Here is a 22,265-nt window from a genome sequence, read left to right on the forward strand (position 1 = left end):
TTATGAAAGGGGATTAAATTATACTACTGGTTACAGTGTTCCAATTAATGGACAGAAAATAAGGAAAATTATAGAAAATATGGTAGCTCTTCCAGTTATGGATATATAGTATGGGGCAAGGTCACTAAAAAAGGGAAATAATTTCATTTCATTCTCTGAGTAGGAAGACCACCATCTACACAAATATAATCATATATGTGCATATGTATTAATATTCTTATATAAAATTCTGGGTATGTTCACTAAAATGTAAAGAAAGTTATTGCATTTTTGATTAATAGTAAGTTAGTTAAAAAGTAAAAAAAAAGCATTTAAAATTTTATCTAAGATAACATTAACTTGTAAAAATCAACTAAAGTCTAGTAATCTTTCAAAAGGATTAAACAAGTTAAAAGGCAATGTAACATTGTCTAAAGACAATTGGCAAAATTTACCAAATTACTACAAAAACAGTAAATTCCACTAAGAAACTAATAGATTCACACACCTGATCATAAAGACTAAATATAAAAATCTAATTTTTTCACCTGAAATTGCTACATATTGCAATAGTTGGTCTTCTTCCGCTCACTGTAAAAGTGAAAAGCAACACAGAAAATGAGACCTGCTATTAGACAGTAAAAAAAAAAAATAAACTAACAAATTTCATTAAATAAAAGACACTGATGCCAGAAACTGCAATTCTGTACATTATGTAAGTATTAGTAGTAAGAACCGAAAAAAAATACTGGCATAAATAGTATGTAGTAAGGAATCAAAAGCACATTTAAAAAAAAAAATGGCCTTACTACCACACAACCAAAACTCATTCTTAATGCATAATCACCATCTCTTTGAAGAGAATTATTGTCCTAAAATTTAAATAAAAGTAGTTAATAACCTTTATGATTTCATTAAAATATGATCAATTGTTTAATATTTCCAAAATCAGTTTACATTTGATTGAATTAAAACTAGTCAGATTGATAAACATGTTTCAGTAGTTATGAAAAGGGTAACTATAATGTCCTACATCATCTCAGTTTGGATGAGTAATTTGAATTGTTATATTATGCCTAGCATATTGTTTCAGGATTTATCTTGTTTCAGCATTTCTAATGATTTATTCCACTAAAGCATTTCATGTAATACTAGGCAAATTATTAGAACTACACATTGAACAATATTTATTTACAAATTCTTAACTCCATCTACATTCATTAACCAAAATACTATGCATTTAAATTTTCATGGGCTACCTACACAATATTTTTAATCAAAATGGGTCATCTTGTCTAAAAAAACGTATAATGGGTTGATTTTCTTCATGAATGCTTCCTCATTCTTTTTTGAATGTCAGAATTTTTACATTGAAAGTAACTAATAACAGAAACCTGCTGAAAATTCAAATTCCTAATTTATTTTGATCAAAATAGCTTTAAATTGCATTTCAAAATGTTAAATATTTATCAGACAGTATTGTTTATAGACATCTTTCTTTTTGCCTTCTCATTCTCAAATTTATGTAGTTGCTCTCTTAAATCAATACTTATCTTTTATCAATCGACTTTATATTTACAATCTTTTTTATTTCCCCCAGCATAAAGGATAATGGAACTGTCCTTAAAATGTATCTTGACACCATTCAATATCACTCCTTTGAAGATGGGCTTTGTTTTGGGCATCTTTAAATGGTTTCCCTCTGCATTTGGGTTAATCCTTCTTGCATGGACTCTTTTATGAGAAATGATCCATTTAATTTTTATCTTTTCTATATGATTTTCATTTTTGAGTTCATTTAATTCATTGTTGGGTTGCTTTAAATTCTCTCTGTGTTTTTCCTGTGGTAATGTTAAGGGAATCAAGTAGTTGGTAGATCTCATCTTCAGCTTTAGAAAGCTGAATTCACAGGATGTCAATCTTATCTATTGGTTGGTCCTTTCAAAGAAGCCATTTCATTCGTGCTGAAGGTTTAGTTTTGATGTCTGATGATCCTGATCAAGTGGAGCAGAACTTGCACAAGAAGGGTAATACATTTCTGTCTGTAGTTTTTCTCTGACTTGTTTTTATTTTCCAATCTATAGTTTAGTATTGCACTTGGAAAAAAATAATTGCAAATAATTATTTTATATAGTCTTGAAAAATTATTAAAAAGTAGTCAAGAGGAAATTTTGCAGGGAACTTTGTGAAAGATACTTTCATTTTAATTTTAAGAAATCTTTTTTATTTAATATTTTTCCTATTGTACTGCATTTTTAAATACATTTTTATTTTCACAATACATGCAAAGATAGTGTAACACTTATCCATGCAAAACCTTGTTTTTGACATTTTTTTCTCCCTTCTCTTCCCCCACCCATTCCCCTAGACAGTAATCCAATCTATTTTAAGTACTTTGATGTTAAATTTGTACAATTGTTCTGTACATATTTCCATAGATATCATGCTTTGTAAGAAAAAAGAGAAAGACATACAAGCAAACAACAATAACAAAAAAAAAAAAGTAATAATATGTTGAGATTTACATTCATTCCCCACAGTGCTCTTTTGGGATGCAGATGGCTCTCTCCATCACAAGAAAACTGGAATTAGTCTGAATAACTTCATGTTGTTGAAAAGAGCCAAATCCATCAAGATTCTTTGATATCAGTATTTCAAGTCCAATACTAGTCAAAGCATCTGCTTACAGTCTGCTTTTACCAGTATTTTAAAGTTTGAAGATGCAGACTGCATGCTAAATGGAGGTGTCTGAGGAATCAAGAATCCTGCCTATACTATTCATACTGAAAAAGACAATTCTCTGGAGTGGTAATCAGAATTTGAAATGAAAACTAAGGTGACTAAGTTTCATTAGAGATGTGTTATATTGTTTCTATTTTTCACTTATTATATTCAATATTTCACAACCCTCCATGATTGAGGTATTGAGGCAATGTTTTCATAAATTTCAATGATGAATGAGAAAATAAAATAATTATAATTAGTAAATACTCCTTTAATACTGTTGCATTAGAACCATATGGAATGATTGATTTCTCCCTATCCTTTATATTTTCAGTAGGACATTCTCAAATACTTCCATAGGAAAGTCAAGAGAGATTATGCATGATGTGTACAAATTATTATTGTATATTATAGAGCTCCCCAATAAGTTAGCCATTATTCGTTAATCTTCTCTTTCTCAATTTTCTTCAAATAAGCCTCTAAAGATATAAAATTTCCCCTTATTACTGCTTTAGCTGCATCCCAAAGATTTTGATATGATGTCTCATCATTATCATTATCTTGGGTGAAATTGTTAATTGTTTCTATAATTTGCTCTTTCACCCAGTCATTCTTTAAGATGAGATTATTCAGTTTCCAATTACTTTTTGGTCTATTTACCCCTAACTTTTTACTGAATGTAGCTTTTATTGCATTGTGATCTGAGAAGAAGGCATTTATTATTTCTGCCTTCCTACATTTAATTTTGAGATCTTTATGTCCTAATATATGGTCAATTTTTGTATAGGATCCATGAACTGCTGAGAAGAAAGTATATTCCTTCCTATTGCCATTCAGTTTTCTCCAAAGGTCTATCATACCTAGTTTTTCTAATGTTCTATTTACTTTTTTAATTTCTTTCTTGTTTGTTTTGTGGTTTGATTTGTCTAAATCTGAGAGTGCAAGGTTGAGATCTCCCACTATCATAGTTTTACTGTCTATTTCTTCTTGTAGTTCTCTTAACTTTTCCTTTAGAAAGTTAGATGCTATACCACTTGGTGCATATATGTTTAGTATTGATATGGCTTCATTATTTATGCTACCTTTCAGCAGGATATAGTTTCCTTCCTTATCTTTTTTAACGAGATCTACTTCTGCTTTTGCTTGATCTGAGATAAGGATAGCTACCCCTGCTTTTTTGGCTTTACCTGAAGCATAATAGGCTCTGTTCCAACCTTTTACCTTTACTCTGTATGTATCTCCCTGCTTTAAGTGTGTTTCCTGTAGACAACATATTGTAGGGTTCTGCTTTTTGATCCAATCTGCTATCCGTCTCCGTTTGATGGGATCGTTCATCCCATTTATATTTACAGTTAAAATTACTAATTCTGTGTTTCCTGCCATCGTATTATCCCCAGATTATGCTTTTTTCCCTTGACCCCCCTGATCCCCCTCCCCGATATTTAATTTACAGACCCCCCTTGTGACGCGCAACCCTCCCTCTTTTTTTTTAGGATCCCTCCCCCCTCCCTCCAAGTCCCTTCACTTATTCTCCTTTTCCTTTCCCCTTTTCCTCTCCCCCCTTTTAATGAGGTGAGAGAAAATTCTCTGAAAAACAAATATGTTAATTATTTACTCTTTGAGCCTCTTCTGATGAGAGTAAGATTCACACAATGATTCTCCCCCTCACTAAGTTCCCTCAGATAAGGAAATGAGTAATAAGGGAAGGGTACAAGACAGGGGAAAGGATTCAAAGTGGGGAGGAAGTGATCCTAAAGAGGGAGATCTGTGTGATGCAAGTGGGGCTGATAAGTTTAATACTGGGAAAGGGCATAAGGGTGGGGGGCAAGAAAAATAAAAGTATACGTATACTCTGGGGATAATAAGATAGCAGGAAATACAGAATTAGTCATTTTAGCCATAAATGTGAATGGGATGAACTCTCCATTAAGCAGAGGTGGATTGCAGACTGGATCAAAAATCAAAACCCTAAAATATGTTGTTTACAGGAAACACATTTAAAGCAAGAAGATTTATACAGAGTAAAGATAAAAGGCTGGAGCAGAATCTATTATGCTTCAGGTTAAGTAAAAAAAAAAAGCAGCAGTAGCCATCCTTATATCAAGTAAAAGCAAAAATTGATCTAATTAAAAGAGATAAGGAAGGGAAGTATATCTTGCTAAAGGATAACATAGACAATGAAGCCATATCAATACTAAATATATATGCACCAAGTGGTATAGCATCTAACTCCCTAAAGGAGAAGTTAAGAGAGTTGGAAGAAGAAATAGATAGCAAAACTATAATAGTGGGAGAACTCAACCTTCCACTCTCAGAATCAGATAAGTCAAACCACAAAACAAAGAAAGAGGTAAATAGAATATTAGAAAAATTCGGTATGATAGATGTTTGGAGAAAACTAAACAGTGACAGAAAGGAGTATACTTTCTTCTCAGCAATTCATGGAACCTATAAAAAATTGACTATATATTAGGACATAAAGACCTCAAAATTAAATGCAGGAAGGCAGAAATAATAAATGCTTTCTTTTCAGATCACAAAGCAATAAAAACCACATTCAACAAAAAGTTAGGTGTAAATAGACCAAAATGTAAATGAATACTAAATGATCTCATCTTAAAGAATGATTGGGCGAAACAGCAAACTATAGACACAATTAATAATTTCGCTCAAGATGATGACAACAATGAGATAATCATGCAAAAAAAAATTGTGGAATGCACCCAAGTGGTAATAAAAGGAAATTTTATAACTTTAGAGGATTACTTGAATAAAATAGAGAAAGAGAATATCAATGAATTGGGCTTGCAATTTAAAAAGCTAGAAAAAGACCAAATTTAAAAACCCACAATTAAATACCAAATTTGAAATTCTAAAATTAAAAGGAAAAATTGATAATATTGAAAGTAAAAAAATAAATAAAAAACTATTGAACTAATAAATAAAATGAAGAGTTGGTTTTATGAAAAATCCAATGAAATAGATAAACCATTGATAAATCTGATTAGAAAAAGGAAAGAGAAAAATCAAATTGTTATTCTTAAAAATGAAAAAGAACTTTCCACTAATGTAGAGAAACTTGGAGTAATAATGAGTTACTTTGCCCAACTTTATGCCAATAAATTTGATAACCTAAGTGAAATGGATGACTACTTCCAAAAATATAGGCTTCCCAGATTAACAGAGGAGGAAGTAATTGCTTAAATAGCCCCATTTCAGAAAAAGAAATAGAATAAGCTATTAATCAACTCCCTAAGAAAAAATTCCCAGGACCAGATGGATTTACTTGTGAATTCTACCAAACATTTAAAGAAAAATTAGCCTCAGTGCTATATAAACTATTTGAAAAAAATTAGGGAATGAAGGAGTCCTACCAAATTCCATTTATGACACAGACATGGTACTGATGCCTAAAAAAGGTAGGTTGAAAACAGAGAATGAAAATTATAGACAAATCTCCCTAATGAATATTGAAGCTAAAATCTTGAATAAGATATCAGTAAAAAGAGTACAGAAAATCATCCCCAGAATAATACACCATGATCAAGTAGGATTTATACCAGGCATACAGTGCTGGTTGAATATTAGAAAAAGTATTAATTGACCATATTAATAACCACATTAACAAAAACTATATGATCATCTCAATAGATGCAGAAAAAGCATTCGATAAAATCCAACATCCATTCCTATTAAAAAACACTTAAGAGTATAGGAAGAAATGGACTTTTATTTAAAATAATCAGTAGTATCTGTTGAAAACCATCAGTAAGCATCATATTTAATGGAGATAAACTGGAACCATTCTCAATAAGATCAGGATGGAAACAAGGTTGTGCACTATCACCATTACTATTCAATATTGTATTAGAAATGCTAGCTTTGGTAATGAGTCTAGAAAGAGATTAAAGCAATTAGAATAGGTAATGAGGAAACCAAATTACTCTTTGCAGATGATATGATGGTATACTTAGAGAACCCTAGATTCTAGTAGAATATCTAAAGGTATTAGAAATAATCCACACCTTTATCAAAGTTGCAGGATACAAAATAAACCATCATCAGCATTCTTATATATCACTAACAAAATCCAATACTTTAGAATAACAAATTCCATTTAAAGTAACTATCGAAAGTATTAAATATTTAGAAATCTTATCTGCCAAGGGAAAATCAGAAACTATATGAGCAAAACTACAAAACATATTCCAAACAAACAATGTCGGATCTAACCAATTGGAAAAATATTTAAATTTTAAATTTAAATAATTAACAATTAAATGCCTTTGGATAGGGCAAGCAAATATAATGAAGATGACATTACTACCTAGACTAATCCATTTATTTAGCACTATCCCAATCAGACTCCCAAAAAACTATTTTAATGACCTAGAAAAAAATTAAGTCCATATGGAAAAACAAAAGTTCATGAACTTCAATGCAATTATATCAAAAATAAATCAGATGAAGGTGTCCAAGCTACATGTACGAGATCTAAAATTATATTTTAAAGCAGTGGTTACCAAAACCATTTGGTGTTGGTTAAGAAATAGACTACTTGATCAGCAAAATAGGTTAGGTTCAAAGGACAAGACAATGTCCTTTGAAACTAACCTATTTTGCTGATCAAGTAGTCAATTTCTTATAATAGTATTTGACAGACTCAAAGACCTCAGCTTTTGGGATAAGAACTCACTGTTTGACAAAAATTATTGGGAAAATTGGAAATTAGTATGGCAGAAACTAGGCATTGACCCACACTTAACACCATACACCAAGATAAGGTCAAAATGGTTTCATGACCTAGGAATAAAGAATGAGACTATAAATAAATTAAAAGATCATTGGATAGTTTACCTCTCAGACCTGTGGAAGAGGAAGGAATTTATGACCAAAGAAGAACTAGAGATCATTATTGATCACAAAATAGAAAATTTTAATTATATCAAATTGAAAAAAATTTGTACAAACAAAACTAATGCAGATAAGATTCAAAGGGAAGCAATAAACTGGGAAAACATTTTTGCAGTCAAAGTTTCTAATAAAGGCCTCATTTCAAAAGTATATAGGGAATTTACTCTTAATTTATAAGAAATCAAACCATTCTCCAATTGATAAATGGACAATTCTCAGATGAGGAAATTGAAATTATTTCTACTCATATGAAAAGATGCTCCAAGTCATTATTAATCAGAAAAATGCAAATTAAGACAACTCTGAGATACCACTACACACCTGTCAGATTGGTTAGAATGATAGGGAAAGATAATACACAATGTTGGAGGGGATGTGGGAAAACTGGGACACTGACACATTGTTGGTATTTGTGAACACATCCAGCCACTCTGGAGAGCAATTTGGAACTATGCTCAAAAAGTTATCAAACTGTACATACCCTTTGATTTGGCAATGTTATTACTGAGCTTTGGGATACCAAAGAGATTTTAAAGAAGAGAAAGGGACCTGTATGAGCAAGAATGTTTGTGGCAGCCCTCTTTGTAGAGGCCAGAAACTGGAAATTAAGTGGATGCCCATGAATTGGAGAATGAGTGAATAAATTGTGGTATATGAATATTATGGAAATGACCAATAGGATGATTTCAGAGAGGCCTGGAGAGACTTAAATGAACTGATGCTGAGTGAAATGAGCAGGACCAGGAGATCATTATATATTTCAACAACAATACTATATGATGATCAATTCTGATGTAGATGGCCCTCTTCAACAATGAGATGAACCAAATCAGTTCCAATAGAGCAGTAATGAATTGAACCAGCTACACCCAATGAAAGAACTCTGGGAAATGACTATGAACCATTACATAGAATTCCCAGTCCCTCTATTTTTGTCTGCCTGCATTTTTTATTTCCTTCACAGGCTAATTGTACACTATTTCAAAGTCCAATTCTTTTTATAAAGCAAAATAACTGCTTGGACATGTATGCACACATTGTATTTAACTTATACTTTAACATATTTAACATATATTGGTCAAGATGCCATCTGGGGGAAGGGGTGGGGTGAAGGAGAGGAAAAGTTGGAACAAAAGGTTTTGCAATTGTCAATTCTGAAAAATTACCTTGCATATATCTTGTAAATAGATAAATTCTATAATAATTTAAAAAAAAATGAATAACCAAAACATTTGTGACATATGGAAGGAGCTCTAGTGTCTCTCTAGGGCTGAGTATATATCACTGTGGAAATCTTTCCTCCACAAGGGTATTAATGTAAATCATGAGCAGCCGATGAGATCACCAAGAAAAACAGTATCATTTCCAAGGGTGTAAGCTCTATAACAGCTCAGGCCATGTCACATTCTTCTCTTATCTGCCCTAAACTTTCACAAAGTATTTTGTGTATAGCAGGGAACTAGGACATTTACTGAGGATTTGGAAGAAAGCTGATATTTACGGCATATCAGCAACAGAAACTACCTTTCTGACCTTATTATACATTATTCACCTCCTTGCAGTCTACAATCTAATCAAGTTGTCCTACTTTTGCTTCTACACAGGACAACAGAGAAATCTATTTCCTAAAGCCACCTCCTAGTGTTGGTTGTCTTCTCAGCCTGGACTGCACTGCTGCTTTCCTAACCTCCCCTCCATTAGAATTTCTTGTTTCTTTGAAATTCTGCTTCAGTATCTTATGAAGTTGCTGCTACTGTTTTCCCCTGAAAACCATGCCTCATTTAGTGCTCAACATTTCCATGACATTATTGTATTTACTTTTGTATTTACATCCTGTATTCTCATTCAGAATATAAACTTCCTGATAACACTCTTTTAGAGCTTCAGTACCCAACAACAATGATAATCTCATACAAGGCACTTGATAAATATGTCAATTAAAGACTATCTGTGCTTCAAAAATAAGATGAAATAAGAATGGGCACTAATTAGAAATTATTTCTGCCTTCATAGAGTTCTCAATCACATTCTGCTTTTTGATTCTTTAACTGGTTTTCCTCCTTTCTGAGAATTTGTCCAGTAGTCCAATAACTATCTTTACCAAATGCTTAAATTCTCTTTTGAATCATGTTCATTGTGAATGTTTAAATTGTACTGATAGTTTATATGTCAGAAATACTTTATTTTCCCAAAGGTAAAGAAACACATTAGGAGTTTAAATCTGTGCAGCAGTAGCAGTATATTTAGAATTCAGATCCTTTGGCTCTGATAAAATAGACTCTAAGATTATACCAAAAGGTCATTTTCTCAATAGATTTTAAAAAACCTATTTTGGGTTAGTGTAGACCACTAAAGAGAATCTCTATGTTACACATTACTTTATTTTAAAAAAAGCTATTAAATACCACTATTTGAAACCTTAGAAGTCCTTTTAATATAAGAAAAATAAGTGAAAAGTAAACATGTATACTGTGAATGGGAACAATAAGATTAATATGTTATATATTTAATTTATAATTTATATCTATAAATTACAAATATGGTAAATTACTTTAAAAGTATAAATGTGTTTAACCTCAAATAGTTACATGGAAATAATGCTTGTCTTTTAGAGATTTATACTATAAATTATTCATACACAGCAATATCCTTCCTCATTTAATCATTAGCCAGATTTCTGGTACCTTAAACCAAAAGATAACAGAAATGCCACAACAAAGTAAGAAAACAACAACAACAACAACAACAACAACAACAACAAAAACAAAAAACAAAAAACAAAAACATCTGTGCATTAGGAAAATAACTGTTACAAAACCCAGGTACATTATTCTGCAGAAGGAACAATAGCTAAATTTAGACCTAACTCAGAACTAGAAAAGTATACCTGATCAAGTTACAAATTTAACAGATTTGGTTATTGGGTTTTCCTTGGCAACTTTCAATTCTCTATATGTTTCAATATTCAACAGAATTGAAGCAGCAAGGATGTAGGGAGAACAGGGTTGTTAAAGGAACTGATTATATTTGGTAGTGAATATGACAGTAAAGAATATCTAAGATGCAAGATTTAAAGCAAAAGAAGCCACAAGCAGGCACAGAGAAATTAGACGACTCTTTGAGAATCACAGTTAGTGGGTAGATAAGGCAGAATTTGCACTTAAGTATTTATGGCATCATGTCTAGTTCACTATCATATATGCCATGCTGATTGATAGAAGAATTATAAAAAGTAGGCAGAAATTTGGTGAGATTGTTAATATTTTTGGTCACTTAGAGAAAGATTCTACTATTTTACTTATTCTTTCCATGAAAGAGATCGCTTTAATCACCTAATCATGTCAGTCTCTTCAGTGCTTTTCTATTATAAACAAAGTAAAATTCATACACCTTATGCTTGAATTCAATATGTATAATACACATTAAGTAATGTAGAACATTTAGGTTTACAATATAATTTCCCCAAAATTATCCTGTGAAGTAAGTCTTTTACAGATTAAGAAAATGAACTCAAGATTAAGTGATTTGGTTATACATACAAAGCTAGTCCTCCTACAATTTTAATAACTTATCTTTTAATATTTACTTATTTTTGCTATATTATGTCCAGTAAAACTTGATTTTTCACCGTCATTTTCCTGCCTCTTTGCTCACAATTTCCATCTTTGACATTTTCATTCCAGTCCTCTTGGACTTCCGTGACCTAATGAATTCATGTCCATCCTTTAAAACACAGCATAAATGCTACCTTCATAAATTTTTTTAAAATCTTGATAATTTATTTTCTTTTCCATTTTATACCTCACATAGCAATATGACTTAAATAATACAATCCCAAGTAAATATAAACTGTTAAACAATAAATACTTAAAATTGTTAATACTGTTAAATAAATAAATATTAAACTGTTAAGTATCTATTTTTTCCTATTATCTGTGTTAAGTTATCTGTGTAGGCTCTATCTCCCTAGCAGAGAACAAGGACTCTCTGAGAACAAGGACTTTCTCTAATCTAAAGTTTGTGTATTTGGCACACAATAGGTATGTAATTCTTTTTTCATTGAAACAAGTAGTAACTCATCTTTGAGAACTTCTGTAGCTGAAAAATCATCACCCTGAAGCCAAAATCATCCTTTTTAGCTTGGTAAAGCCTGTCAGATATTAGACACCAATGCCAGAGCCTCCAAGAGAACACAAAGTCACCTCTATTATACTATGGGTCAATGGAATAGAACTTGTGTTGTTTTCTTGCATATTAATACAGATTCCATTTCTGTTTAACACTGGTATTCCATTAGAAAATTTAAAACTATTCCTACCCTTAGTATAATTTGAGGAAGGTAAATTACAATCCTCTCTGTGTGTCTCAGGTGACTGAGTGAGGCCATCAAGAGTATCTACTGCTATCTTTCCTTTGTCCTACAAAATACATAAAAGTAAAGTAGTAAGTTTATGTAAAATTATCATAAAATAACAATGGCTAATATTTATGTAGCATGTTACGTTTTCATAGCAGTTATCTGTCATACATTATCTCACAACCTGCTCACAAAAATTTTGTGAGAAAAGCACTACTCATAATTATTTTGCAAATGAGTAAACAAGCTATAAAAGAGGTTAGGTGATTTGTCTAGATCATTTGGACAGTTAGCCAAGAGCCCAGGAACAGATTCAAATTCAGGTGGTCTTGACTATTCACTAAGCCACATCCCTACCTAGAAGGTGATTTAGCAACTTTATGAAAATTAACACATCTCTTACAGACATATTAGAGGCTTAGGCCTGGGCCCCTGCAGTGCCTTCCAGTTCTCAATCTGCGCTATAACAGTAGGAGACTGGAGACTTGAACCTTAAATCTTCTCACTCTAAGACTGGGATTATTACTAATGCTTGGACATATATGGTAAAAACTACTTTTCATAGAGCAATGCCAATCCTACTGTGTCCTGTCATGGCAATGAGTAAATTTCAGTGTAATTGGGCATGCAACTAAAAAAGGCACAACATTTAAAAGTCCCAATTAAATACCAAATTAGATATTCTGGAATGCAAAGAGCTTAATTGAAATTAAGAAAACTATTGTAAGAGCTGGTTTTATGGAAAAAAATAATAAAATGAATAAAACATTTGGTTAAATTGATCAGAAAAATAGTGATAGGGTTTTTTTTTTTTAATCACAAATGAAAAGGGTGAACAGACCAAAAATAAAGGAGCTATTTTGCTCACCTTTATGCCAGAAAACCTGACAATTTAACTGACATGGATGAATATTTACAAAAACTATAAATTTTCCAGATTAATAGAAGAGGAAATTAATTATTATTATAGTCTCCTTTTAGAAAAAAAGAAATTGAACAAGCTATCAATGAACTCCCTAAGAAAAAAAAAATCTTCAGGTTCATATGGATTTACAGATGAATTCTACCAAACATTTAAAGAAAAATTTTAATACTAAATAAACTGTTTGGAAAAAACAGGCAAAGAAGGATTCCTGCTAAATTCCTTCTATGATACAAATATGGAACTGATAATCTAAATCAGGAAGAGCCAAAACAGAGAGAGACAATTGCAGACCAATCTCCCTAATGAATAAAACATTTTAAATAAATTAATGAGTTTACAGCAACATATCAGCAGGATAACCATTAGGACCAAGTGGGATTTATAGCAGGAATGCAGGGATGGTTCAGTATCAGGAAAACTATTGCCATAATCAACAAAACTATTGCCATAATCAAAAATATCAATAACAAAACTAAGAGAAATCATATGATAATCTCAACAGATGCCAACAAATCTTCTGATAAAGGACAACACCTATTTCTATTAAAAACATGAGAGCGTGGAATAAATTTTTTCTTAAAATAATATGCAGTATCTAAAACCCACAGGATGTTTCATTTGTAATGGAGTGAAGCTGGACATATTCCCAATAAGATCAGGGACAAAATAAGGATGCCTATTATCATCACTTTTATTTGGCATTGTACTAAAAATATTGACTTTAACTAAGAAAAGAAAAATAAATGAAAGGATAATTCCTATAAGCAATGAGGGGATAAAACTATCACTCTTTGAAGATGAAATGATCATATATTTAGAGAATATTAGAAAATTGCCTAATACCTACTTGAAAAGTTAATAGTTTAGCAAAGTTGCAGGATATAAAATGAACCCATACAAATCATTATTTCTAAATATCACTGACAAAGTCCAGTAGCAATAAATAGAAATTTGATTTAAAATAACTGTAGACCAAATAAAATATTTGGGTGTCTTTCTGTCAAGACAAACCCAGGAACTATATGAACACAATTACATAACACTTCATACACAAATGAAGTAAAGTCTAAACAATTGGGAAAATATCAATTGTTCATAGTTAGGCCAAGCTATTATGAGAAAAATGAAAATTCTACCTAAAATTGATCTTTCTGTTAAGTGTTATACCAATAAAACTGCCAAATTTATTCTGTAGAGCTAGAATTTTTTTTTAAAAATCACCTAAACAAAAGGGGAAGAATATCAAGTGAATTAATGAAAAAAAGACAAAGAATGGTGGCTTAGAAGTGAAAATGGGTACATGATTTGGGCATAAAGATCGATACCATAGACACATTAGAAGCTCAAGGGATAGTTTGCCTATGAAATCTTTGAAGAAAGGAGGAATTTAAAAGTAGAGAACTAGAGAACCTTATGAAATGCAAAATAGACCATTTTGATTACATTACATTATATTGTTTCAGCACAAACAAAACCAACAGAAACAAGATTAAAAGAAAATTACAAAGTTGGGGAAATCTCACAGCCAGTGTTTCTGATAAAAGACTTATTTCTAAATGATATAAAGAACTGTGTCAAATTTATAAGAATAGAAGTCATTCTTCAATTTATGAATGGTCAAAGGATATGAAGAGATGATGAAATTAAAGCCATCTCTTGGAGAGACAGGAACTGATGCTAAGTGAAATGAGCAAAACAAGGAGATCATTATACATTTCAACGATACGAGGATCAGTTCTGATGGAAGTGGCTATCTTTGGCAATGAGATGATCCAGATCAGTTCCAGTTGATCAGCAATGAACAGAACCAGCTACACCCAGCGAAAAAACACAGGTTATTTTTACCTTCTTTCTAAATCCGATTTTTCTTGTGCAACAAAATAACTGTATAAATATGTATACATATGTATACATTGAATTTAACATATACTTTAACATCTTTAACTAATGTATAGGATTACCTGCCATTTAGGGGAGGGGGTAGAAAGGAGGGAAAAAGTTGGAACAGAAGTTTTTGCAAGGGTCACTGTTGAAAAATTACCCATGCATATGTTTTGTCAATAAAAAGCTACAATAATAATAAAAAAAATAAAAAAGCTTTAATTAAAAAAACAAAATGTAAAAAAAAGAAATTAAATTCATCTAAATTCATATTAAAATGCTCTAAATGATTATTGATTAGAGAAATGCACATTAAAACAACTCTGAAATGCCATCTCAAACCTCTCAGATTGACTTGAGATGACAGGAAAAGATAATGATATATGTTGGAGGGTTTGTGGAAAAACTGTTGGTGGTGGAATGTTGAAATGATCCAATCATTCTGGAGAGCGATCTGGAACTAAAGGACTATTAAACTTGCATATATTTTACCCAACAGTGCCATTATTGGGTCTGTATCCTAAGAAAATCATAAAAGAAGGAAAATGACCCGCATTTATATTTTTTAAAAGTTTGTGATATATCTTTTTGTAATAGCAAAGAAATGAAAGATGAGTATCTACCCACTAGTTGGGGAATGGCTGAACAAATTGTGGCATATGAAGATAATGGAATATTATTGTTGCGTAAAAAATGAGGAATAAGGTGATTTTCGAAAGGCCTGAAAAAATTTACATGAACTGATGCTGAGCCAAACCAGAAGAACCAGAAATAAGTTTTATAAAGTAACAGCAAGAATTCACAATTATCAACTATGAAAGACTTGGTTCTTCTCAGAGGTTCAGTGATCCAAAGCAATTCCAATAGTCTCTGGACAGAAAATGCCATCTGCATCCAGTTTTAGCAAAAAGCTAAAACAGACCTAATAAAGGGGAAAAAAGTCTTGATAAGATGTTCTATAGCACCAAAAAATCTCATAAAGAAATGCAAAAAGGTAGAAATAGTAAATACATCCTCTTCTGATAAAATCAATAAAAATTAAATTCAGTAAAGGTCCAGGGAAAGATAGACTAAAAATAATTACAAATTAACTAATCCTAAAGAATGAATGAATGAAACAAAAATTTCATTCAAGAGAATGACAATGAGACAATTACATAATATTGTGAGATAGTCAAATAGTTCTTAGGGGAAATTTTATATTTATAAATGCTTGCATGAATAAAATTGAGAAAGAGAATCATGGAAGTAGAAGAGCTGAGAAAAGAATAATTTAAAAAAAATCAAATACCAAATTAGAAGTACTGAAAATCAAAGAAGAGATGAATAAAATTGAAAGGAATAAAACAATTGAACTAATTATTAAACTAGTTAATAAAATTAATAATTGGTTTTATGAAAAAGTCAACCAAATACATAAATTTTGGTTAATTTAATTAGAAAAAGAAAAAAAAATTACTACCATGAAAAATGAAAAGTTTTAACTTACTATTGAAGAAGAAATTAAAGCACTAATTAGGATCTATTTTGTCTAATAAATCTGACAAATTGAAATGGTTGAATATTAACAAAAATATTAAGTGCCCACATTAACAAAAGAAGCAGCATTAAATATTCCTGTTTTTAAAAGAGGTATTGAACAAGCCATCAGTTAATTCCCTAAGGAAAAAAAAATTCCCGAGGCCCAGATGCATTTACAAATCAATTACACCAATCATTCATAAAACAACTCCAACTTCCTTTTATACAAAAATATGGTGCTGATACCTAAACCAAGACACAAGACAAGCCAAAACAAATATATATGTATATATATATATGTGTATATATATACATATATATACATATATATATGTATATATATAATATATGTGTATATATAATATGTATATATATAATATATATGTATATATAGATATTATATATATATAATCTATATATACATATAATTTGTCACCAAAATGTAACCAAAAACATTACAACAATTTATTAACAGGACAATACACTGTGACCAAATATGAATTATGCCTAGACTGCAGAGCTGGTTTAATATAAAGAAAATTATTGCCATAATTGACCATATCAGTAAGAAAGGTAACAGAAATCATATAATTTCAATAGATGCAGAAAAAAACTTTTGACAAAATACAGCATCCATTAATATTAAAATCACTTCAGGCTATATGAATAAATGGAATTTTTTCTTAAAATTATAAGCATCTTCTTTCTTAAACTATTAGCAAGTATTGTTTCTAATGTAAAAAGGTGCATGCATTCCCGATTGCATCAGTGATGAAACAAAGATCCCATTTATTACATTCAATTTTGTACTAGAAATGTAGCCTCTAGCAATAAGAAAACAGAACTAGAAGGAATTAGAATAGGCAATGAAGAAAGAAACTCATCACTTTTTGCACTTGAAATGATGGTCTACTTAGATAATCCACCAAAAATGACTTGAAATAACTTTAGCAAAGTTGTAGGATACAAAATAAGCTGAAATAAATCATCAATATTTCTACATGTTGGCAAAAATGCTGAGTAACAAGAGATAGATAAATTCCATTTAAAATGACTTTAGAGAAAATAAATTTCCTGGGTGTCTATAAGAACACAATTTCCAAACACTTTTCACACAAAGAAAGTTGCTCTTTGTTAGGCCAAGTTAACATAATAAAAATGACAATTATGTCTAAATTAATTCACTTTATGGCCATACAAATCAAACTGCCTAAAAATTATTTTATAAGGCATGACAAAATGAATCTGGAAACAGAAAATTCAAGGATATTAAGAGAATTAATGGGAAAAAATTCAAAGGATGGTAGTCTACCAATACCAAACCTAAAACTCTATTATAAAAGGAGCAGTCATCAAAAGTATTTGATACTGCTTGAGAAATAGACTGGTAGAGCAATAGAATAGGTTGGGTATACAAGACACAATAGTCTATGGCTATAGGAAGGTGCTATTTTCTTAAACGGGAAAACTCAATCTTCTTTGCCACTTATGAAGGTATGATTTCCCTCATTTCCGTGTTTTTGTAGTACAATCACCTTTCCACCTCTATTTTTATAACAGTAAAATCAAATTATACAACACTATGTCTATCCATAACAGAAATACAGTTCTCAAGAGTTCTTGTCTTTTTACCTTTTTATGTTTCTCTTGAGTTCTATATTTGGAAGTCAGATTTGCTGTTCAGCTCTGGTCTTTTCATGAGAAATAAATGGAATTCAACTGTTTTATTTAATGTTCATCTTCTTCCCTGAAAGAAAATGCTCAGTTTGGTAGGGTAATTTATTCTTGGCTGCATTCCAAGTTACTTTCCCCTTCAGAATATGATATTCCAAGTCCTTCACTCTTTTAAGGTGGAAGCTGCTAGATCCTAAGTAATCCTTATTGTGGCTCCTTGGCATTTGAATTGTTTCTTTCTGGCTGCTTGTAATATATTTTCCCTTGGTCTGATTGTTCTGAAATTTAGCTACAGTATTCCTTGGAATTTTAATTTTGGAGTCTCAGGAGGTATTTGGTGAATTCTTTCAATGGTTACTTTACCTTTTGATAACTATGACATCTGGGCAATTCTCTTTGATGATTTCCTGAAAAAGTGTCTAGGCTCTTTTTTTTAAATCATGGTTTTCCAGAAGCCCAATAATCCTTAGACCTATTTTCCAGATCAATCGTTTTCCCAAGGTTTTTTACATTTTTTTTGTTTTTGTTTTACTTGACTGATTCTTGATAGTCCATTCAGTCATTCATTTCCATTTGCTCAGTTCTGAATTTATTTTTAATGAATTATTTTCTTCGTTTACTTTTCCCCCCTACTTTTTGTATTTTTTCAATTGAATTTTTAAATGAGTTGTTTTGTTTATGGGATTTTTTTTTCCATTTCACAAATTCTGTTTTTCTGGGAGTTTGTCTATTTTATTAAATCTATTTTTTTAATGAATTATAAGCTTTTTCCAAATCCTCTTGCCAAGTTTTCATTTCCCTTCCTATTTTGCTTCCAGCTCTTTTTAAAGATACTTTTTCTTTTCCTTTAGGAGAGGCTTGTGTGATGGCGACCAATTTATGTCAGGCTTCATCTGGAGATGATCTGCTTTTAGTCTTCTCAAGATTTGAAATCTGTTCTTCTCTTTCACTGTCTATAGCGAGAGTTCTCTGCTTTTTAAACTCATTTTTAAAAATAATGTTTGTTTTTAGGGCAGGTGAGGTTTTCCAAGCTTTCTCTACAAGCAGCAACAGCTGCAGCTGCACTGAGACTGTGCTGACTCACTCCCAGTGCTGGGTGGGCATGGCCAGGTCCCATGAGATTCTGGAGTTTTAAGATTTACTATTTACCTTTTTGTGTTTGTGTTGGATGTTTTCTAACTTTTCTGCTGATCTACTAGCTTGCAACCAGGGCAGAGTGGCTAACACTGCTGTAGATCCCTTCCTGTAGATTTTCTGCAGCACAGAGTCTGCACCACCCCCATCTGTGCTCTCTGCCCTGGTGTCTGTGTTCCACCTGCTTGCAATTGGCCCACTTACCTCTGTGTGGGATTGAAACTGACCTTTTCTGGTTATCTTTGAAATTATCTTCTGCTGGTAATTTGTTGCACTCCCAATATTTGTGGATTCTGCTATCCAGAACTAATTCAGAAGCTGGATTTGTGAATTAGTCTGAGGGTTGTGAGAGAAGGTCAGAAAGAAATGTGTGTCCTCTCTGTCATCTTAGCTCCACCCCTGTAAGACTCTAGCTTCTGGAATAAGAACTTACTCTTTGTCCAAATTGCTGAAAAAAAACTGGAATATAGTATGCCAAAAACTCAACATCGCACTTCTTGATCCTATGTTGATCAAAATGGGTGCATGAATTAAGCATAAGGCTTGATAGTTAAAAGCAAATCAGGAGAGCAAGAGATAATTTACCATTAATTCATTTGGAAAAGGGAAATTTCATGACCAAATAAGATGCAAAGAACATTATAAAATGTAAAGTAGATAATTTTTGACATTAAATTAAAAAACTTATTAATAGAAGCTGTGCAGCCAAGGTTATAAGAGAAGTAGAAAGCTGGGAAATAATTTTTACATCCAGTTTTTCTGTTCAAGGCCTCATTTATAAAATATATAGAGAATTGACTCAAATCATAAGTATGCAAGCTATTCACCTATTGAACAATAGTCAAAATATATGCGCAGACAATTGGTATATGAAGAATTTAAATCCAAATATAGACTTATGGAAAATGTTCTAAATATCTATTGATTGGAGAAATGCAAATTAAAACCATCCTGAGGTACCATCTTATTCCTATCTGATTGGCTAAGATTACAGAAAAATATGATGATAAAGATTAGAAGGGATATGGGTAAATAGGTACACTAATGCATTGATGGTGGAGTTGTGATTTGATATTACCATTCTGGAGAGCAATTTGGAACTATGTCCAAAAGACATTCAAATTGTGCATAATCTTTGATTGAACAGAGCCATTACTGGGTTTGTGTCTCAAAAAAAAAAATCACAAAGGAATACAAATTACCTAGATGCTTAAGATGTTTATAATAGCTCTTTTTGTGGTAATAAAGTATTGGGGGAAAAAAAGAGTAGATATCTAGCTTAATAACTTTTGCTATATAGAAGTGATTGCATATTATTGTTCTTTAAAAAATGCTGCCCAGGCTTGTTTATTAAAAATCTGGAAAGATTTACATGAACTAATGCTGAGTAAATCAAAGAAAACCAGAAAATCACTGCACATAGCAATAAAATTATTCCATGATTAACTATAATAGACTTGGTTCTTCTCAGGAATTCACAGATCCAAGGTAATCTCAGTATAGTTTGGATAGAAAATGGCATCCACATCTAAAGAAAGAACTATAGAGACTAAATGTGGACTAACATATACTATTTTCACCTTGTTTCTGTCTTCTGTTTTTTTCTCATGATTTTCTCGTTTTTTTCTGGTTTTTTTTTTCTCCCAACAAAATGCACATAGAAATTTATGTAAAATGAATGCATATGTTGTTTGCTTGCATTTTGATTACTTTCCTAGTATTTTTTTCCTTTTTGTTCTGATTTTTCTTGTTCAACAAGATAACTGTATAAATATATTGAATTTAACTTATATTTTAACATATTAACATGTTTTAGAATACATGCTATCTAGGGGAGGGCATGGGTGGAAGGAGGGGATGATTTGGTACAGAAGGCTTTGCAAGGCTCCCTGTTGAAAAATTACTCATGAATATGTTTTATAAATAAAAAAGTCTTAATTTAAAAAATTAAAAAGAAATATTTTTTTTCCTGTAGGCACTGCTTTGGCAGCAGTTCATAAAAATAATAAAATAAAATGAATGCATGTGCATAATCATAAGAACATAAAATGCTCAATAAACATTAAAGTATCATATTTGTTTTTAAAAAGAAAAATATATGACATAAATTTCCATGGAGAAAAAAAAAAAAACAAGTTATAGCCATATAGAAAATGTCCTGTGTCATTAGTAATTAGATAAATGAAAAACTGGAATATGTCTGATGTCATAGCTTATAACTACTAAATGGGAAAAGATAAAAAAGAAAAAAATTCTGGAGGAGAAAATGTAGAATTACTTATATTAATGTATTGTTGGCTGAATTGTGAGCTAGTATAGAAATTATGCAGAGCAATTTCAGACTTATGCCCCAAAGTATACTTTGTGTATGTATATACTTAAATCATGAATACCTTTCACTTAGTGACACATTAAGCCTATATGTGAAAGAGATGGAAAATGAGAAAAAGGACCCACGAATATAAAAATGAAAATAAGAAACGCTTTTTTTTGGCGGGGGGGGGGGCCCCGCGGGGGAAACAGGAGGTCAAAGATATCAATGTATTCATCAATTGGATGACAGCTGAACAATGATATATAAATAAAGCATAATCATAATCTGCTTTGATGAAAGTTGCGTTGTACATTGGGAGGGAGGGAAATAAGGAAAACAAGTGATAGATGAATCAATCTGGTGAGGAGATAATTTGCCTAATAATTTGGGTGTCTCTGTTGTCAAGTGGTATCTGGTATGGGACTTTCCAAAGGATGTGGTTCAACTCAATTTTCCCCATTGCTATAAATCCTTAGATTGGGATCTTGCAAGTCAGCATGGTTTAATAACATTTAAGTCCACCATACAACCCTGCTTTAAAAGAATCACAGTTTTAATTTAATTTGCATCATTGCACCCTATGTAATCATTTGCATAAATAACTACTCTGAATGTTTGATCAATTTCTTTGGCTACTGAGAAGCCATTGATCATTCTTCATTGGCAATATTAGTTTTGATAACAAATTGAACATGCTTAAGATTAAAATCATGGGCTTCAGTTTTCCTTTATTGCAAATTTTTATCACCACAAAAAAAAAAATAGATACATTTATGGGCAGGGACAATGTGGGGATGAGTTTGGTTTGAGTATTCATGTTTAATACCTTGGTTTTGTTTCTG

General features: G+C 31.4%; 1 long non-coding RNA gene across 1 annotated transcript in view; it reads left to right on the forward strand.

Moving 5' to 3' along the window:
- Positions 1-22,265, forward strand: part of LOC141544585 (uncharacterized) — a 78,052-nt gene that overhangs the window by 51,407 nt on the left and 4,380 nt on the right. The gene's annotated exons all lie outside the window — the stretch shown is intronic.

This window comes from Sminthopsis crassicaudata, chromosome 5 (genome assembly GCF_048593235.1).
Source record: "Sminthopsis crassicaudata isolate SCR6 chromosome 5, ASM4859323v1, whole genome shotgun sequence".
Taxonomy (NCBI): Eukaryota; Metazoa; Chordata; class Mammalia; order Dasyuromorphia; family Dasyuridae; genus Sminthopsis; species Sminthopsis crassicaudata.